This window comes from Loxodonta africana, chromosome 3 (assembly GCF_030014295.1).
Source record: "Loxodonta africana isolate mLoxAfr1 chromosome 3, mLoxAfr1.hap2, whole genome shotgun sequence".
NCBI lineage: Eukaryota > Metazoa > Chordata > Mammalia > Proboscidea > Elephantidae > Loxodonta > Loxodonta africana.
Genome location: NC_087344.1, coordinates 203,936,614 through 203,953,840, shown reverse-complemented (window position 1 = coordinate 203,953,840; position 17,227 = coordinate 203,936,614). Strand labels below are relative to the sequence as shown.

General features: G+C 40.9%; 1 long non-coding RNA gene across 1 annotated transcript; it reads left to right on the top strand.

Moving 5' to 3' along the window:
* Positions 1-48: 48 nt before the first annotated feature.
* LOC135230826 (uncharacterized) lies at positions 49-16,117 on the top strand. The gene is made up of 2 exons (XR_010321591.1): positions 49-471; positions 10,432-16,117. It is a non-coding gene; the product is annotated as an uncharacterized LOC135230826 (long non-coding RNA).
* The last annotated feature ends 1,110 nt before the right edge of the window (positions 16,118-17,227 follow it).

The following is a 17,227-nucleotide window of genomic DNA, read 5'->3' as shown; positions in this document are numbered from 1 at the left end:
TTCCGGCCGGTCCGCGCGGCGTGCTCCTCCCGGCCCGGCCCGGTCCGCCGCCTCGCTGGCCTGCGGGGGTAGCGAGCGGGCAGCGGCGGCGGTGCCCCCTGCCTTCTCCTCGTCTTCTGGTGCAGTCGGCTTCTCTTGCACTGTGTTTGACCCCTGCGCCGAGGAGGCGGAAGAGCCCGGATTTCGCTTTTAGCTGAGTCGGCCGTGGGTTCACACATCCATGTGCTTTTTTGCATTCGTTAGTGCTTGCACTTGCTTGGATGGCCGCTCTCGGCACTCTCGCCAAGCTCGGGTAATGTGTTAGGAAGGCAAGACCGGCAAAAGAATGCGGTCCGGGATCGTTTCGGCAGAATATTCTTATTCCGGCAGTTACATGTTCAGAACTGTGTTCCTGATACATACGGATAAGGAACTTCATGATTTTTGTGGTTGTTGCCTGTCAAATCCCAAGCACGTAATCCCGTGGACGAAGTAAGTGTATAGAAGAACCTTTTCTCGAGATGTTTAGGGGAATTGTTTATTTGCAGCTCTGTGGACAATACAACAAAAGAGATGGAAAAGCCCTTCTCGTTCTAGATTTGTGGGTTTGGGTTTTTGTTGGGAACTTTTCAGACTGTCCCTGAAATCTGAGTACCTGCTAGGGAAGATCGCTTCAGGTGTTTGTGATCAGTAATCAGGAGTCGTTCCTTTTTATTTAGATGTGAATTTTACTTCTTTCTGCCCTGGAGAGACCAATGTGGAGCTGCGCATCTAGTGTAGAATACAGTATGATACACACGTCTTTGAATTGTAATGAGGGCTGACAGCCCAAGGCCAGAGAAGGTCCAATAGATGGGTGGAGAAGAATATTCAAATATTGACAGAGAGGGGGTGTTAAAATTAATTTCTGTTTGTTTTAAGTAAACCGTCCTTTTTGTGTGTAAAGTTAGCACATTTAGAGCCAAAGTGACACCTTAGCTGAAATTGATTGACTTTCCCGTCTTTACTTTTCTGAGAAAGTGGCAGGTTCAAACGGAGAAGTGAGAAGGGTGTCAGGAAGGGGGGTAGGTACTGGAAGCATTGCTGGTTCCTCGATTTCTTAAGAAAATTAATACTAGTTAAGGGATAAATGGAAACGCTGGTGGCATAGTGCTTAACAGCTACCGCTGCTAACCAAAAGGTTGGCAGTTGAATCCACCAGGTGCTCCTTGGAAACCCTGTGGGGTGGTTCCTTTAGGGTCACTATGAGTTAGAATCAAATTGAGGGTGAGAGGTTTGGGTTTTTTTTTTTTTAAGGGATAGGCAAAAAAGGAATATTATGTTAGGGTTTTAGTCTCTTGAGAGCCTTAATGTTTTCATGCAACCCTGTCTGGGAAAGGAGACCTGCCCAACTGTGACTCACCTGAATTCTTGACGTTGAACCCACAGCCCTCATTATTTTTCTTAAGACTTCATCGTAGTCTGCAGTAAGTCATTGAGACAGTGCATGACTCTGGTAATTCAGTAGCACAGATTTCTTTTAGTGGGTGGTTAACAAATATCAGTGCTGAAGAGCCCTGGTGGCATAATGGTTAAGAGATACGGCTGCTAACCAAAAGGTCAGCGGTTCGAATCCACCAGGTGCTCCTTGGAAACTCTATAGGACAGTTCTCCTCTTCCTGTAGGGTCACTATGAGTTGGAATCGACTTGATGGCAACAGGTTTGGTATTTTGTTTATGCATTCAACATAATAGTTCTTTACTGATGCCACTGGTCTAACCTCATCTCCTATTTAATTAATGCAGTGAACAAGTCTTAGGGATTCTAAAGAGCCACAAATCCCACGAAATACTGATTATGAACTGTAGTATCTCCTCCTGAATACACGTTTCTGAGCTCCTTCGGCAGATGCTTCACAACCCTGAGGTCAGCAGAGCTACTGGCCCACGTTCCTTCATTCCTCAGGGATGTGGCAGATTGAATTAATAGTCTCGAGTCATCGTGTCCCTCTGGTAGTGTAACACATCCACACACTTGCTGAAGTCTCATGCGTGCAAAGTGTACTTCATACCCCTTCAGTTGGCCTGGCCAAGTGATGTTCTTTGGCCAATGGAGTGTGAGTGGAAGTGACTGTATATGAATTCTGAACATAGGACCTAAGAGGCTTCATATGTTTCCATTTGCATTTCTGGGAGCCTTTGACCTCTGCTATGACAAAAACATGCTCAGGTAACCACTGCCCCACCAGCCTGGGCTCCAGAATGAAACATGTGCTACAGATCTGTCCTGGCCAGACCAGTGAACGTGAATGAGATCATTGTTATTTTAAAATACTGAGTTTTGGGGTGACTTGTTATACAGCATTTTTGTGACTGTAGCTGGTTGGGACAAGCACAAAAGGCAACCCTGGGCTTGGGGCCCCTAGCATTGGCCCTCAGGGGTACGTTCTGAGGCAGGGGAAAGGAGAATTACTTATTTCATGAGGGAAACGCCCAGATATGTGGAGAAGGAAATTCTAGAGTGGGAGGGGTGGGAGGGAGAGCCATATGAGGAAAGGGAATGTCACTGCTGACTGTGCTTCTTCCTTGGGATTCTGGCACTTCAGAGAAAGAGCAAGACGTGACACGACCTTGGAGATTTCCCAGTAAAGCCTCAAGATCTTGCTGGGACATCTTGGTAAAATGCTAAGGTGAATCTTGCTCAGGACAGTTCTTGGAAGGGCTTGGGAGGTTCCTGGAGAGGGGAATGTGTGTGGTTAGAGCACCTAGGAGGGTTAAGGAACACTCTTAGAGGCTTCTCAAGAAGAGCAAAGGAATTTATAATACTTAGTATAATACTAGAGACCTGGTGGTGCAGTGGTTAAGAGTCGGCTGCTAACCAAAATGTCGGCAGTTTCAATCCAAGAGCTGCTCCTTGGAAACCCTGTGGGGCAGTTCTACTCTATCATTTATGGTTGCTATGAGTCAGAATCAACTTAACAGCAGTAGGTCAACAATATAATACTAGCTACATAACAAGCAGACCCCCAAATGTATAAAGGCTCAAACACGCATAGGAATTTACTTTTCATTTATGTAACAGTCCATTGTGGGTGTTCCTGGTCCACAGGTGACTCTCCTCCACACTGTGTTTTAGAGACCTGGGTTCCTTCCATCTTGTGGCTCTGCCACACCCGAGGGCCTTATGGTTTTCTTTTTCCACCCAACACAATGGGTAAGAGAAGATGGAGAAGACACACCCTTTTTAAAAAAGACCTGGCCCTAAGGTAATGCATATGTCTTTTTCTCACATCTAATTGTTTTTTTTTTTTTTTTTTTAATTGGTTAGGATTAGTTACATGGCCACACCTATATGAGGAGGGATGAGAAATGTACATATCTGGGCACTCACTTCCTGGTACCAGCTCCATACATTGAGAACGGAAGCCTGGATTTTTGTCTCTGCCGTTGGGGGTGCTTTTTATTTCAGCACTTTAAATGTTTCATTCTACTCTCTTCTTGCTTGCATGGTTTCTGAAGAGAAGTTCAATGAAATTCTTATCTTTGTTCTTCTATATGTAGGGTTCTTTTTTCCCCTCTGGCTTCTTTCAAGATTTTCTGCAGTTCAAGTATGACATGCTTAGGTGTAGTTTTGTTTTTGTTTTTTTGTATGTATCTTGCTTAGTGTTCTTGAAGCTTCCTGGGTCTGTGGTTTGGTATCTATCATTTGTTTTGTAATATTCCCAGCCATTAATACTTCAAGTATTTCTTCTGTTACTTTCTTTCTTCTCCTTCTGGTACTCCTGTTATGTATATGTTATACCTTTTGTAACTGTCCCACAGTTTTTGTATATTGTGTTCTTTTTTTTTTTTTCTCCACTAATTTTTCTCTTTACTTTTCAGTTTGGAAAGTTTCTATTGCCATGTTTTCAAGCTCAGTGATTCTTCCCTTGGCTGTGTCTAGTCTACTGATAAGCCCGTCAAAGGCATTCTTTGTTTTTTGATTTCTAGCATTTTCTTTTGATTCTTAGGGTTTCCATCTCTCTGCTTAGACTACTCATCTGTTTTTTGAATGTTGTTCACTTTTTGCATTACTGCCCTTAGCATATAATATTAAACATAGTTATTTTAAATTCCCAGTCTGATAGTTCTAAAATATCTGCTATATCTGAGTTTAGTTCTGATGTTTGGTTTGTCTCTTTAGACTGTGTAGTTTGCTTTTTTGCATGCCTTGTAATTTTTTGTTGAAAGCCAGACATGATGTATTGGGTAAAGAGACTGAGATAAATAGATCTTTAGTGTGAGGTTTTATGCTTATCTGTCAAGGAGTTATGTTTACTGTTTTCCATAGCTGTAAGTTTCAGAGGCTAAATTTTTCTTTAGTGTCCTTGTTTTGATTTCCCCAATTGTCTTTGGGTTTCCCTAGAATCTCCTTAAATAGGGTCTGAGGCTTTCAGTTCTTTCTGCTATGATCCCCTATTATATAGAAGACTTACTGATGTGATGATAAAGTGTGTTCGTCTGTGTGGCGGGGGGAGCGGAAATGTTCTATGCTCCTATGATTAGGTCTCAGTCTTTTAGTGAACTTATGCCCCTGGGCTGTGACCTTCACAAGTGCTTCTTAGCAAGTGCTTCTTAGCTTCCTCCCCCGCCCCCCTCCCCCGCTTTAGATTAGTCAGGAAGGCTAGTGGGGACTGGAGTTGGGTATTTTCCTTTCCCTTGGGTGGTGCAAACGGTTAAGCACTTGGCTACTTAACCTCAAGGTTAGCAATTTGAACCCACCGAGAGGCACTTTGGAAGGAAGGCCTCATGATCTGCTTCTGAAAGGTCGCAGCCTTGAAAACCCTATGGAGCACAGTTCTATTCTGACACATACGGGGTCACCATGAGTCAGAATTGACAGCAACTTCACAAGGAAAAAAGCAGAGGGGGTTGGACTTAGGTATTTCCCTTCCCCCAGGTGGGTTGGGCTCTGGTAAAATAGTTTCTCTTGAGGACAGGCCTTTGTTAAGAAGAATAGAGAGCTCAGGGTATATTTCAAATGGTTACTTTTCCCCTCTCCCTGCTGAATATACAAGGGGATTTTTTCTTCCATTTCACCCTGAGAACCTGGTGGGTTTTTTGAGGTAAAACTCATGAAAGTGTAGGACCCCTTTAAGGTTGGGCCCCCAGGAGTCTTTGATTTCTCAAGCTAGTATACTCTCAGTCTCCAGTAATTTGTCTCTTACCCTTTAAGTATTCCTACCCAGTGCTGGCACCAGCTGCAGTTTCCCTCTGCTAAGCTGAGGTTCTCTGTATCTGCTTGACTCTCCAGTTTTTCAGGCAGTGGTTTGCCCTGTGACCTTAAGTATCTGATGGGTCTAAGAAGAGCTGTTGATTTTCAATTTGTTCAGCATTTTTTTTTTTTTTTTATCATGAAGATGGGAACCGCACCCTCCAAGTTCTTTACATTTCAGATCAGCCAGGAAAGTTTTCGACAGGGAAGTTACTTAAACAGAATTGGAGATGAGGCAACGAGAAATCTCCAGCTTCACCTTTGTTCTCAGGGCTAGCCCAGTTCAAGAGCTTGTGTTATTTTACACTGTGGGGTTGAGCTAAGGAGAGCCCATTTATACCGTCTCTTCTAATCTTTCAGTTTATATATCTGCAACTCTCTCCTTTTCTTATACATTATTGTCTGGGTGTCTACGTCTGGAGATCCTTACATACCAGGGCTAGGATGTGTGCGAAGGTGGTTAGTCTAAGGAAGACGGAATGGCACATGTCATGGATTGAATTGTGTCCCCCCAAAGTATCTGTCAACTTGGCTAGATCACGATTCTCTTGTATGATTGTATGATTGTCTGCCATTTTATCTTCTGATGTAATTTCTCTATATGTTGTAAATCCTATCACTATGATGTAGTAAGACGGATTAGCAGCAATTATACTGATGAGGTCTACAAGATTAGGTAGTATCTTAAGCCAGTCTCTTTTGAGATATGAAAGAGAAGTGAGCAGAGAGACATGGGAACCTCATACCACCAAGAAAGCAGTGCCGGGAGCAGAGCGTGTCCTTTGGACCTGAGATTTCTGCGCTGAGATGCTCCTAGGCCAAGGGAAGACTGATGACAAGGACCTTCTTCCAGAGCTGACAGAGCCTTCTCCTGGAGTCAGCACCCTGAATTTGGACTTTTAGCCTACTGGACTATGAGAGAATAAACTTCTCTTTGTTAAAGCCATCTACTTGTGGTGTTTCTGTAATAGTAGCACTAGATGACTGAGACAGTATGTTCAGATGCCTTTTGGAATAAAACCTACAGAAAGCCTGGAACTCGGTCTTTGCATTTTATTCTGAAGGACATAGTGCACTTTGCTCCTTATGCTTTTCTGCCCTTCTCTCCATCTCCTGGCCCTTCACTCCTCTCTTCTGTCCCTTCCCTCTAGCTCAGGCCCATCTCTCCCCTCCCTAGTATCCTCTGTGCAGCTCAGCTCTGCCAGAGAAGAGCAGATGAGCAGACTTCAGGACGTGGTGCTGTGGTTCCGTTCACCCAGAATGAGACCCAAGGACAGATAGATGAAGCACTTGGGAAGAGACATATATATTTGAAACAAAACAATGTTTTTTTTTTTTTATTATCATAATCCTTGGTATTGTTATTTATAGTGAAAATTATATCGTGTATTTATTGAATTACTAAGGTTGAAGGCAGGCCACAGCACCTGAAGGTACTCAGCGGTGTTTGTACTAGGTAAGTCTTGTTGTATGCATATATGGGTGTGTGTATGGTATGTTTGTGCAGATGTCTGTATACCTTGGGGGATAGGAAGAAATATGGATTATTATAATCAAGTCTACAATAATTCCACTACTTCTGTATTTGAAATATGATTCTACATCCAAGAAATTAGAAAAATTTCCAGTTTCAGAATCTTGGAGTTGGACAAGATCTTAGATTGTTTTCTTTGAAAATGAGTTTTAGTCTCAACACCTCCGAAAATAAAGTACCCACTACCCTTGAGGCAGTCTGTTTCATCTCTGGAAAAGCTATTAGGGAGTTTTCCTTGTTTTGAGTTAAAATGTGCTTCTCTGTAATTTTAGTTATAAATCCTACTCTTGTGGAGCCCTGGTGGTTCAATGGCTTAAGAGTGGCTGGTAACCAAAAGGTCAGCAGTTTGAATCCACCAGCCACTCCTGAGATGACACAAAACAAACCTAATCTTGGTTTCTCTAATCTTCTTAATATAACAGCCTTGTCAATGTTTTAAAACATCAGTTCTGTTCCTTCAAGTCTTCTCTAAATGTCTCTGTTTTCTTCAATAGTTTTTTTTATAGTGTATGGTTTCAAGTTTCTTATCCATTGAGGTTACTTGTGTTCTATTGTATTTGAAGGTTTTCCTGAGACCTTAGTAATACCATAATTCTCAAAATAACTTTCCCATGTAAATTTTTATATGCATTTATTCCTTTCTTCATTCTACAGATACAGGCGTCTTATAAAGTAAGACACACAAAGTCAGGAACAAGAAAAAAGAATAGATCTATATCTCCATATTTCTGTCTGTCTGTCTTATCTATCTATCTATCTATATCATTACCTACCTACCTGTATCAACAGAATTTGAATTTAAGCTTCCTTGTAGTTAGGGGGAAAAGGGAAATACGATTAAATCTGTAGTTCTGGAATATAAAAAGCAAAGTGACTCTTCAGCAGAAAACAAATTCTTCCCTAGCAGTGTATTCTAGAAGAAGTTCTCATGTGGCATTTTATATAAGGAACGCTGAGTGATATAATAATGCCCTCAACAACATGCCTTAAGTAAATGTAGTCTCAAAATTCAAGGAGTGTAGTGGTCAGCTCTTGCCGCGTTAACAATGGGATGTTAGTGGACCTAATGTGAGCAGAGGATTGGCGTGTGCTTGCAAAGTGAGGCTTGCCTCTTACCTGTAACGCAATGAAGAGTTTCCCTTGGGTAGCTGCTCCTTCAGCCTGGTCTCCAGAACACACCATGTGTTGACATCTGTTAGGGATTACATTGTGTCCCCTCCAAATACCTGTGGGCATCCTAAGCCCTTTACCTGTGGATTTGATCATGTTTGGAAATAGGGTTCTCTTCATTATGATTAGATCATACCTGAGTAGGGTGGTGTTATGGATTAGATTGTGTCCCCCAAAAGTGTGTATCAACTTGCCTAAGCCATGATTCCCAATATTGTGTGGTTGTTAACCATTTTTGATCTGATGTGGGTATCTATGTGTTTTAAATCCTAACCTCTATGATGTTACTGAGGCTAGATTAGAGGAAGTTATTTTAGGCAGGACTCAATCTGCAGGATTAGGTTGTATCTCGAGTCAATCTCTTTTGAGATATAAAAGAGAGAAGCGAGAGGAGAGGGACCTCATTACCACCAAGCAAGAAGAGCTAGGAGCAGAGTGCATATTTGGACTCGGGGTCCCAGTGTTGAGAAGCTCTTAGATGAGGGGAAGGTTGATAACAAGGACCTTCCCCCAGAATCGACAGAGAGAGAAAGCCTTTTCCTGGAGCTGGCATCCTGAATTCTGACTTCTAGCCTCTAAAACTGTGAGAGAATAAACTGTTTGTCAAAGCTATCCACTTGTAGTATTTCTGTTATAGCAGCACTAGATGACTAAGGTAGGTGGGTTCTAAATCTAAGTTATAAAAAGTGTAGACACAGAGATTGTTTCTTCTCAGCTTTCTTTGTTGTCCTCAGCTCACATGCTTCTGAACATATGAGTACCTCAGAGCTCGTATATTTCGCTTTCTACACTTACATCTTTCTTTCATCTAGTCCCCTGGTTTTGAGTGCACTGATGATACTCACATTTATGTTTCCAGCGTAGATCTCTCCCCTAAACTGCAGACTTATGTATTCAACTGACTACGTGCAATTTCTATTTGGTTGTCTAATGGACATCTCAAACTACATATGTACAAAAATGAAATCCTGATCTTACTCCCAGATTATTCTTCTCCCACAGTCTTCCTACCTCATTGAGTAAATGTTCCATCCTTTCAGTTGCTCTGGCTGAGTTACTCTTGATGCCTGTCTTTTTCTCACATTTCACTTTTAATCCTTCAGGAAATCCTGTAGGCCCTATCTTCAAAATATATCCAGAGTCTAAGTTTCTCCATCATGTTAGATGCAAGCCTCGTTAATATTGTAAAGAAAAAGAAAGTTGAGTTGATCCTGACTCATGGTGACCCTATGTGTGTTAGAGTAAAACTGTGCTCCGTAGAGTTTTCAGTGGCTAATTTTTTGGAAGTAGATCAGCAGACCTTCTGAGGCATTTCTGGGTGGATTTGAACCACCAGCCTTTTGGTTAGTAGCTGAGTGCTTAAGCATTTGTGCTACCCAGGGTCTCCGGTTAATATTATACCAGCCATTAAAGCTATAAATGTTAGGGTGATCTTTTCTATAGCACAGTCATTTGCATCTCTGCCTGACAAAAATGGACAAGTTATCATCTAACCTCATCGAGTCTGAAACCTAATAAATAATGAATAGCAAGTCAAACAAAGGTACATCTGCTAGAGGAAGAAATAATTTTTAGGTGAGCTTGTTAGACAATGTGCAGTATGACATTGAAAGGGCGTCTACTCTTTCTTTTGTCCAATTTCCAAGTTTTGGATAATTTTTCTTAACAGTGACATTGACCCAATTAATGTTAATGCAGTTTCTACATTTACAACAATGACAGAAAAAAAAACAAAAGTAGCTGCTGAGACTGTTTATGCACAACCAAAAATGTCATGGGATTTGGTTCCTTGTTTTGGAGGTTTAGGGTCATGGTTTCATGAGACATCCCAGTTAATTGGCCTGATAACTTGTTTAGTATTTCTGTTCTACCTCCTAGTTCATTGCATAGTGCCTGGGGTCTTAAAAGCTTGCAAGCAGGCATCCAAAGCACAACAGTTGGTCTATGTGATGGTTAAGATTGTGTGTCAACTTGGGTGATTCTCAGTGTTTATATGTGATCACTCTCATGATGGAATCTGCTCTGAGTAGCCAATCAGTTGAAGGGAGTTTCCTCAGGGGTGTGGCCTGGATCCGAATATAAGCAGATGTTCTTATTTTTTGCTTGCTGTGGATCCTGCAGCTGTTTCCTGTGCGTCTGACCTCCAGTTCTTAGAACTTGAGCTATCAGCTTATCCCACAAATCTTGAGATTCATCAATCTGCACTGCATATGAGCAATAGCCCTGCCTTCCAACCTGCCGATCTTCAGTTTGCCAGCCACTGCAGCTACGTGAATCAGGAGAAGCCTTTTGGTCTTGCCTGCCAATCTTAGGATTTGTGGATCTTCATGGCCTGTGAGCAAAAGCCCTGCTAATCTTGGGTTCAACAGCCCCTGTGACTACATGAATTGAGAAAAGCCTACATCCTGATCCATGGACTTGGGATGTTCCAGCCTCTACAATCATGTGAGCTGTTTCCTTGATATAAATCTCTCTCTATATGTATTTATACACTTTACTGGTTTTGTTTCTCTAGAGAACCGCACTTAAGACAGTCTCTATCACCTGGAGCAACAGAGGAAGAAGGAGAGTCAGGAATAACCCATTGCTGTCGAATCGACTCCATCTTACAGCGACACTATAGGGCAGAAGAGAACTGCCCCATTGGATTTCCAAGACTGTAATCTTTATCGAAGCAGACTGTCATATTTTTCTCCCATGAAGTGGCTGGTAGGTTTGAACCACAGACCTTTTGGTTAGCAGCTGAGTGCTTAACTACTGCACTACCATGGTTCCTTTCAAGTCAGGAATAGGAGGAGGAAATGGATGTGTGGCCTATTGCCTCCAAGAACAACTGACTCCTTTGCCATGAGACCAGAAGAACTGGATGGTGGCTAGCTACCATTACTGAACATTTTGATCAAAGGTTCTATGGATGAGGCAGAGCCAAGATGGCAGAATAGACACACGCTTCCAGCAAGCCCTCTTTACAACAAAGACCAGAAAAAACAAGTGAAACGAGTATATTTGTGACAAGCTGGTAGCCCTGAACTTCAAAGGCAAGCTTATAAAACGAACTGAGGGGCAAGGGGAGGAGGAGACCGTTGAGAAGCAGAGAGGAGTTACCTGACCTGAATCACGGGGAGCCTTCAGGCACCATTCCCAGAGTGGCGGCGGTGGTGGGCTGGTACCAGCGTTCGGCCGCAGTTTCCTTAGGGAGAAGCAGTCAGCCACATAGCCTACTCAGACCTCCAGAACCTGAGAAAAATGGCGCTCTTGGCAAAGCTAAGTACTTGTGTGTATTTTACTGTACTCCCCCACCCCCAAGCCGGCTTCAACAGTTGAATTCCCTGTGCCTGCGGTAGGCACTGTTGAGTGCCTAGAGCCATCCTCCTGGTCTTGGAGAAGGAAAAAATTGGCAATTGATGGAAAAGATAATTTGCTAGCTCCACTAACCGGGGGAGCTCAGGGCAGAAGCGGCTCCTGTCCAGGCATAAACAGTCCATGGACTTTGAACACCTTTCCCTTCTGCATGGACCTGTGTGGGCCTATTTCGGGAGAATAGGCCCTTGTTAGCAGACTCCAACAGTTTCAGCTGTGCGGTGGAGAGGTGGGTGTTTGATGTTTGACATTGCTTCGCCTATTAAACAAGGACCTCACCTACCCACATCAGGGACCTAAGGACTGGTAGCTCCGCTCAGGTCACCCAAACACCCACGACAGGGGTCCAAGGATAACTGGTACCTCCCAGTCCTTACAACCAAAAGCTTTGGGTGCCCATGGTCCGTCTGCAGAGCTCACCCACATGCATGCTCTAGGGAACAGGGGTGCGCTTTCCTCAGAGACACTCAGAGGTTGGTTCTCAGCCCCCTGCCTTGTTCAGAGCATGACCCCTCTGCAATCAGATGCTGGTATATATGCCAATTACCTCTGCCCCTCTAAGACTGTAGGACAGAGCCTGTACCACACACTTGATAATCATCTACCTGGAAACCTGAGCTGAATTCATACAAGAAAAGTGAATGGACTCCTAGACTGATATACTTGAAAACAGCTCTAGCCATCTGGGGACAGGGCATCAGAGCTCCAAAGGTGAAAATAAGCAAGCAAGCACACTCAAGGAACCCATTTGGGTATATCAAAACAAAACAAAGCAAGAAGCTACGCCACAGCAAGCAAGCATAAACTAATACAATAACTTACAGATGGCTCAGAGACAACAGTCAATATCAAGTCACATAAAGAAACAGACCATGATCACCTCAACAAGCTTTCAAAACAGAACCCAGGGATCTTTTAGATGAAAGTGCATCCCTGGAATTACCAGAGGCAGAATGCAAAAGTTTAATATTCAGAACCCTTCAAGACATCAGGAAGGAAATGAGGCAATATGCAGAACAAGCCAAGGAACACACAGATAAAGCAATTGAAGAAATTAGAAAGATTATTTGGGAACATAATTAAAAGTTTAATAAGCTGGAAAAATCCGTAGACAGACAGCAATCAGAAATTCAGAAGATTAACAATAAAATTACAGAAGTAGACAACTCAATAGAAAGTCAGAGGAGCAGAATTGAGCAAGTAGAAGTCAGAATTTCTGAACTCGAAAATAAATCACTTGGCACTAATATATTTGAAGAAAAATCAGGGAAAAGAATTTTAGAAAATGAAGAAACCTTAAGAATCATACGGGACTCTACCAAGAGAAATAACCTACAAGTGATTGGAGTACCAGAATAGGGAGGGATAACAGAAAATACAGAGAGAATTGTTGAAGGTTTGATGGCAGAAAACTTCCCTCATATCGTGAAAGATGAGAAGATATCTATCCAAGATGCTCATTGAACTCCACATACGGTAGATCTCAAAAGAAAGTCACCAAGACATATTATAATCAAACTTGCCAAAACCAAAGATAAAGAGAGAATTATAAGAACAGCTAGGGATAAATGAAAAGTCACCTACAAGGGAGAGCCAATAAGAATAAGCTCGGACTATTTGGCAGAAACCATGTAGGCAAGAAGGCAATGGGATGATATATTTAAAAAATTGAAGGAAAAAAAATTGTGAGCCAAGAATCATATGTCCAGCAAAACTGTCTCTTAAATATGAAGGTGAAATTAAGACATTTCCAGATAAACACAAGTTTAGGGAATTCATAAAAACCAAACCAAAACTGCAAGAAATACTAAAGGGAGTTCTTTGGTTAGAAAATCAATAATATTAGCTATTAACCCAAGACTATAACACTGGGCGGAGCAACCAGAAGTCAACCCAGACAGGGAAATCCAAAAAAACAAAGCAAGATTATTAAAAGAAAAAAAAAAAAACCCAAAATAGGGTAACAGCAATGTTATTATATAAAAGAAGACAACATTAAAATAATAAAGAGGGACTAAGAAATGTAATCATACACCTTCCATGTGGAAAGGAAGATAGAGGCGATACAAACAGATAAAAGTAAGGTTTAAATTTAGAAAAATAGGGTAAACAATAAGGTAACCACAAAAGAAACAAACTATCCTACTCATCAAAATAAAATACAAAAAAAAAAAAAAAAATAGAGACAGCAGAAACAAAATCAACAGCAACAAATATGAGGAAAGGACGTATATAAAGATAATCTCAGTACATAAAATTAAGTGGGAAAAAGAAACTGTCAACAACACACAAAAAAAGACATCGAAATGATAGCACTAAATACCTATCCATAATTACCCTGAATCGAAATGGACTCAATGCACCAATAAAGAGACAGAGAGTGGCAGAATGGATTAAAAAACATGATCTGTCTATATGCCGCCTACAAGAGACACACTTTAGACTTAGAGACACAAACAAACTAAAACTCCAAGGATGGAAAAAAATATATCAAGCAAACAACAATCAAAAAGAGCAGGAGTGGCAATGTTAATTTCTGACAAAATAGACTTTAAAGTTAAATCCATCAGAAAGGATAAGGAAGGACACTATATAATGATTAAAGGGACAATACACCAAGAAGATATAACCATATTAAATATTTACGCACCCAGTGACAGGGCTGCAAGATACATAAAACAAACTCAGCATTGAAAAGTGAGATAGACAGCTCCGCAATTATAGTAGGAGACTTCAACACACCACTTTCCATGAAGGACAGGACATCCAGAAAGAAGCTCAATAAAGACATGGAAGATCTAAATGCCACAATCAACCAACTCGACCTCGTAGATATATGCAGAACACTCCACCCAACAGCAACTAAGTATACATTCTTTTCTAGTGCACATGGAACATTCTCTAAAATAGACCACATATTAGGTCATAAAGCAAGCCTTAGCAGAATCCAAAACACTGAAATATTACAAAGCATCTTCTCTGACCATAAGGCCATAAAAGTGGAAATCAATAACAGGAAAAGCAGGGAAAAGAAATCAAACACTTTGAAACTGAACAATACCCTGCTCAAAAACGACTGGGTCATAGAAGACATTAAGGATGGAATAAAGAAATTCATAGAATCCAATGAGAATGAAAGCACTTCCTATCAAAACCTTTGGGACACAGCAAAAGCGGTGCTCAGAGGTCAATTTATATCAATAAATGCACACATCCAAAAAGAAGACAGGGCCAAAATCAAAGAATTATCCCTACAACTTGGACAAATAGAGAGCAACAAAAGAAAACCACAGGCACCAGAAGAAAACAAATAATAAAAATTAGAGCAGAACTAAATGGAATAAAAAAAACAGAAAAACAATTGAAAGAATTAACAAGACCAAAAGCTGGTTCTTTGAAAAAAATCAACAAAATTGATAAACCACTGGCCAAACTGACAAAAGAAAAACAGAAGAGGAAGCAAATAAACTGAATAAATAAGATGGGTGATATTACAGCAGACCCAACTGAAATTAAAAGAATCATATCAGATTACTATGAAAAATTGTACTCTGACAAATTTGAAAACCTAGAAGAAATGGATGAATTCCTAGAAATGCACTACCTACCTAAACTACCACAAACAGGTGGAGCAACTAAATAGACCCATAACAAAAGAAGAGATTGAAAAGGTAATCAAAAAATTCCCAACAACAAAAAAAAAAGCCCTGGCCCACGTGGCTTCACTGCAGAGTTCTACCAAACTTTCAGAGAAGAGTTAACACCACTACTACTAAAGGTATTTCAGAGCATAGAAAAGGATGGAATACTCCCAAACTCATTCTATGAAGCCACCATATCTGTGATACCAAAACCCAGCAAAATAAGAATAGAAGGAAAATTCCTCAACATAATAAAGGGCATTTATACAAAGCCAACAGCCAACATCATCCTAAATGGAGAGAGTCTGAAAGCATTCCCCTGAGATCGGGAACCAGACAAGGGTGCCCTTTATCACCGCTCTTATTCAACATTGTGTTGGAGGTCCTGGCCAGAGCAATTAGGCTAGATAAAGAAATAAAGGACATCCAGATTGACAAGTAAAATTATCTCTATTTGCAGATGACATGATCTTATATGCAGAAAAGCCTAAGGAATCCTCAAGAAAAATACTGAAGCTAATAGAAGAGTTCAGCAGAGTATCGGGATACAAGATTAACATACAAAAATCAGTTGGATACCTCTACAGCAACAGAAAGAACATCGAAAAGGAAATCACCAAATCAATGCCATTACAGTAGCCCCCAAGAAGATACAGTAGCCCCCAAGAAGATAAAATACTTAGGAATAAATCTTACCAGAGATGTAAAAGACTTATACAAAGAAAACTAGAATAAAGTTCTGCAACAAACCAAAAGAGACTTACATAAGTGGAAGAACATACCTTGCTCATGGATAGGAAGACTTAACATTATAAAACGTCTATTCTACCGAAAGGCATCTATACATTTAGTGCAATTCCGATCCAAATCCCTATGACATTCTTTAATGAGGTGGAGAAACTAATCACCAACTTCATATGGAAGGGAAAGAGGCCCTGGGTAAGTAAGGCATTACTGAAAAAGAAAACAAAGTGGGAGGCCTTACTTTAACTGATCTTAGAACCGGTTATACTGTCACAGTAGTCAATGGAACAGAATTGAGAATCCAGACATAAATCCATCCACATATGAGCAGTTGATATTTGACAAAGGCTGCAAAGCAGTTAAATGGGGGAAAAGACAGTCTTTTTAACAAACAGTGCTGGCATAACTGGATATCCATCTGCAAAAAAAAAAAAAACAAGAACCATACCTCACACCATGCACAAAAACGAGCTCAAAATGGATCAAAGACCTACATATAAAATCTAAAACGGTAAAGATCATGGAAGAAAAAATAGGGACAACGTTAGGAGCCCTAATACATGGCAGAAACAGTGTACAAAACATTATTAAGTATGCAGAAGGAAAACTAGATAACTGGGAGCTCCTAAAAATCAAACACCTATGCTCATCCAAAGCCTTCACCAAAAGAGTAAAAAGACTACCTACAGACTGCAAAAAAGTTTTTAGCTATGACATTTCTGATCGGTGCCTGATCTCTAAAATCTACGTGATACTGCAAAAACTCAGCTACAGAAAGAAAATTACCCAATTGAAAAATGGGCAAAAGATATGAATAGACACTTCACAAAAGATGACATTTAGGTAGCTAACAGATACATGTGGAAATGCTTGCGATCATTAGCTATTAGAGAAATGCAAATCAAAACTACAGTGAGATTCCATCTCACTCCAACAAGGCTGGCATTCATCCAAAAAACACAAAATAATAAATGTTGGAGAGGCTGTGGAGAGATTGGAACACTTACACACTGCTGGTGGGAATGTAAAATGGTACAACCACTTTGGAAATCAATTTGGCACTTCCTTAAAAAGCTAGAAATGGGACTACCATACAACCCAGCAATCCCACTCTTCGGAATATATCCTAGAGAAATAATAGTCTTTACACGAACAGGTATGTGCATACCCATGTTTATCGCAGTACTGTTTATGATAGCAAAAAGATGGAAGCAACCAAGGTGCCCATCAATGGATGAATGGATAAGTAAATTATGGTATATTCACACAATGGAATATTATGCATCGATAAAGAACAGTGATGAATCTGTGAAACATTTCATAACATGGAGGAACCTGGAAGGCATTATGCTGAGTGAAAGTAGTCAGTTGCAAAGGGGCAAATATTGTATAAGACCACTATTATAAGAACTTGAGAAATAGTTTAAACTGAGAAGAAAGCACACCTTTGTGGTTATGAGAGGGGGTAGGGAGAGAGGGTGGGAGAGTGGTATTCACTAATTAGATAGTAGATAAGAACTACTTTAGGTGAAGGAAAAGACAACACACAATACAGGGGAGGTCAGC